Source organism: Staurois parvus, unplaced genomic scaffold (assembly GCF_062004578.1).
Source record: "Staurois parvus isolate SC_StPar_1 unplaced genomic scaffold, SC_StPar_1.0 ptg000985l, whole genome shotgun sequence".
Lineage (NCBI taxonomy): Eukaryota > Metazoa > Chordata > Amphibia > Anura > Ranidae > Staurois > Staurois parvus.
The window spans coordinates 1,393,820-1,398,613 of record NW_028318781.1 but is presented as its reverse complement, the minus strand read 5'-3'; positions in this window follow the sequence as shown (position 1 = coordinate 1,398,613).

The following is a 4,794-nucleotide window of genomic DNA, read 5'->3' as shown; positions in this document are numbered from 1 at the left end:
TTGACCTGGAAACTCAACAATCTGGTTTTACTGCTTTGCAAAGTACTTTAATGAAAAACATTCAGCTTCAGAAATGGTACTTGGGATTCTAAGGTTCCTAGGTATCAATGATAGTTTAATGTGTAAGATTCACTGTTTCAGACTAATATCTGACTGGACAAAGCTGTGCATGCATGTTTCCAAGGGTTTCTTTTTTTAAATATCCAGCAATATGTAACCCCCATGCACAACACATGCGACAATCAGGATAAAGGGAAAGTATACTGTATAATGGGCTTAGAACCAGTGCTGACAATCAATCTGTAGGATCTCAGCAAAACTGCTTAACTTTGCTCAGGCTCTCCATGGAACCTGTGTAGAAGTAAACTTGCAGTCACCATCCTGACCTATATAACCAATTGTCCCTCAATATTACCAAGCAATATTGCCAGCCAAAGCATTGCTGGCAGGCAGGTCCAGAAGAACCCCTTGAGCAGAGAGGTCTGGAAGGAGCTTCACCCTTTGAGCAGGCAAGTCTCAAAGGAGCATCACCCCGTGAGCAGACAAGTCTCAAAGGAGCTTCACTCTTTGAGCAGACAGGTCTTGAAGGAACTTCACCCCTTGAGCAGAGAGCTCTGGAAGGAGCTTCACCCTTTGAGCAGGCCAGTCTCAAAGGAGCAGCACCCCTTGAGCAGACAAGTCTCAAAGGAGCTTAACTCATTGTGCAGACAGGTCTTGAAGGAACTTCACCCTTTCAGCAGAGAGTTACCAAATGAGCTTACTCCCTTGAGCAGACAGGACCAAAAAGAGCCTCACTCCATGAGCATAAAGTTCCTGAAGGACCTTACCCCCTTGAGCAGACAGGACCTGAATGAGCTTCATTACTTGAGCAGAAAGTACTTGAAGGAGCTTCCCCCCTTGAACAGATAAGTCCTAAATGAGCTTCACCCCTTGAGCAGACAGGCCCTAAAAGAGCCTCACCCCTTAAGCAGAAATTTTCCAAACAAGCTTCCCTCCTTGAACAGACAAGTCCTAAAAGAACTTTAACCCTTGGGCACACATGTCCCATAGGAGCTTCTTCCTTTAAGCAGACAGATGCTGAAGGATCTTATCTTCACCCCTTGAACAAACATCAGTCCCACTACTGTCTCCCTGCCCAAATCGTAACTATAGGCATAGTAGCCCTTGCAACTGCTATGTGGACAAGAAAACAGGGATACGCAATGTTGCCTACATAAATATTTAGTACTGGACAAATAATCTTGGACAACATTTGTATATATCATTCAGGCCGTCTATGAAAATAAGTAGGGTGCTGCAGTTTTAAAAAAACATAGGTTTCAATGAGTTGATGCCTTAATTCAGGAGGTTGTAGACCCCTACAATGGTTTTTTATGTGTCCTTATCATAGACAGTTAAGCCTTTCACGAAGTGAAAGTACATGCTAGACTATGTATGTAGGCAATTGCCTTAAATAAATCTTATTTATTCACAAGCAAAAATAGCAATAAATGGTATTAGGCAGTGAGCAATCTAAAGTATTTTTTCTTCCCCTCTCTTTCTCTTTCAATCTTTCTTTCTTGTTCTTTCTCTTTCCCAGGCACCAAAGGCCATTCAGCTGAGGTGGGCCTGACAAGCAGAAAATGAAAAGCACATTTCTTGTTATGTTGAAAAGTAAGTTAGCTTTTAGGAACAGGGAAGGGCAGTAAAGATGGCTATAAAATGTCTAGCGCATTGTATAATAAGGAACAGGTGAAGGGTCTACTCCGACTTCCTTTGTAACCACCTTTATGTGTATTTTCCTTGGCTTGTACTCCTTGAGATCTGTAATTAGAACCTAACTTCTCAAGCCCAGCAGATCTGGACATTAATCTCTTGGTTTCCTTATTGGGGCATCTGTAAGCTCGGCTCCTTTTTAGCCAGGCTGCGGCCTGAAGGAATTTACTGCGCTGATGTCACTCGGGAGGATGGAGGTCTGCTGATTTACAGCTCCGCGGATGACCTCTTGGAAAAATGAAACCTGGGTGAGATTGGTTGCTGTTCTTTCCAGAGTATAAATGAAGTGGTAAGCCGGGACCAGCATCAGGTGGCAAAGGAAATTAGAACAGAGAAAAAAAAAGGGGACTTCAAACAGGATTTGGGGGTGAGTAACATCACTCATGTATAAATCTTCAGTAACATAAAAATGGGATAATTTTTTCCTTAGAGTCATTAGACCTCATTGCAGTCTGTACACTAAAGAGAAACTCCACCTTAAACCCAATGTGGCATTATCTTCTACCTATAGATTTTGTTCTTCCTACTTTTTTTAAAGTGACTCGCTATTTAGATAAAATGTAATAAAGCCGTCACTGCAAAGCAACTAATACTAAATTTTGCCACTGCTTCCATCACTGAACTGTGTTACGGTGAAGATCTGAGGTTGCTGAAAAATCTATTTTACACTTCTGAGAGTGTCAAATGCTGTCAACACCCACTGCACTCTGGATTTCGTTGCCAGCTCTTATATCACTTCAAGACACAGTGGTCTTGAGGAGGCCAACTAGAGGAACCAAAGAGCACAGGGGTGGACCAGGCATCCAACATACCCATTAGCTATCTTTAGTGAGGGGATTTACCTGCAGTGTCTAGAAATATTATTGTAGGTCTTGCCAGTACTTTCCAAAACTGAATGCTATATGGGAGGGTCTGCTTTTGTTTTAATCAGGCTCAGTGTTGAAATAAGAAAAGATGCAGCCTCATCCTCCCTATACACAAGAGTATTGAGTCACCCATTTTAAACTTTTTAAAAAGGTCTGAGAGCATGCTCCACAAGGTTCCACTTCATACCAGACATCAGACATTGCCTTGTCATGTAAAGTCTTGATCCAAGGATATGGGTTTTTACTTGGAGTCTAGTATGCACTGCATCAGTTCTCTCCATGGTGCCCTTCCATATGGATTGTGAAAAGAGGAAATAGCCATATCTGTGATGACCAGTGCTTGCTAGATGGAACCCCTAAATGCTAAATGAAACCCCTAGATGCGAGTTGGAACCAGGGGCTGACTGACAACTCATGGGGCCCCTGGGCAATAGGAAATTATGGGGCCCCTGTGTCCTCGCCCACACTCAAACCACACCAAAAAAAGCCTATGAAAGGTACCAGGAGCAATTCATGAGGCCCCCTACTGACCCCAGGCCCTCGGGCAGTGCCCAAGTGCCCAAATGGTCATTCCGCCCCTGGTTGGAACACCTTCTTTGTAGAAGAATCTATGTGGAACTTCGTACATTCTTGACAAACATTCTTTTGGCTCCTCCTGGTCCCATGCCAGATGTCTGTTTTGTTCATTGCAAGCCGTAAACATTGACTTGTAATGTTTTCTTTTGTATTTTTTACTCAGGCACATCCCAGGAAAGATGCATATAGTGTGAATGAATCTGAAAAAATTATAGACTGTACACCGTGTGTGATATAGCTAAGCCCCACAGACACATCTAGGAAACTTTAGTAATAAATGGTCAGCACAGGTAACTACTAATGCTCAATTATAATGTTCTTTTATTACATCTTGAAATCAACAGCATAGCATAAAAATTGAGAATTTCAATCACAGTACCCTATATACAGTACATAAACCAAGCTTTAGAATAAGTTATGTAAAGACTTGGGATGCTGTGACTGTTAAAATCCTTAGTATATCTCTACAACTGACTGTTGCCAATTTGTTTAACGTTCCCAACTATTATGTTATTGGATGGTGCTTTCAAGATAATAAAAGGCTCTTATGATTACATTGAAGCAATCTTCTGTGCCCACCATTTATTACACAATATGGTGTTCTGAGTGAATGCCATGGACAGAGCTGCAGTCAGTTCAGAAGTGACCAACATTTCCCCTGTCTCTGTTCAACCTCTCACATGCTATATATATTTTGATATTTGCAATATGTTTTTATGTCTGCCACCTACTAAAGTTCTTCAAAACCTTCATTGCAGCTCACTGGCCTGTCACCTCTAATCACAATGCATTCCAGGAATCGGGGCCTTGAATAGGAGGTGGCTTCAAAACAAAGTCAACAAAACATTGCTTAAAGGATATTAGGTTAAACCCTTAGCCCTGTCTGTAATTTTTAAGATAGCTAATAGATAAATTATGATCATGGAACCCATGTGGAGTCACTATGTATTTAAAAACAGTGCATAATCTAATTCAGTGTTTTAAAAACTTTTATTCAATCAAGGCACCATTTAAAATCCTGCACAATCTTGAGGCACTAGATAATGAAAAAAACTCCTGCGCTCAATGGAACACCTATTAATAAGCAGCACACACTCGCCTCAACCACAAGAAAAGAACATAAAAATACAAAAAATAGTGCAGCGCTAACAACCTATACTAAAATACAAATGAGATAAATGGAAATATCACATATAGAATGCACAATAAATATTCAGTGTTAGGTGCTCATAAAATAAATACTATGTGCAGCAGTCCATAAATGCCAATGATGGTGAAAAATCACAGCAAAACTCCGTGAGGTGATCACAGTGCCACTCAGTGTGCGGTCAATCCACAGATGGCCAAGATGGCCCCTCACCTCCTTGATGCGACCCACTGGGCCAAACAGCTATGTAGGTGACCTTATACACCCAATAAGGTGTCATCAAAGGATGGAACGTATGGATAGATCCCTCCAATATCTTCTATCTCCTAGGTACTTTTTCCCATGATATGGGAAAAAGCTGATCTTTGTAATTTTACATGTGAGTGGGCATTTTATTTATATTCATGTTATTATTAAAACTGGATTACATTATGGAGGATCTTCTTTGTT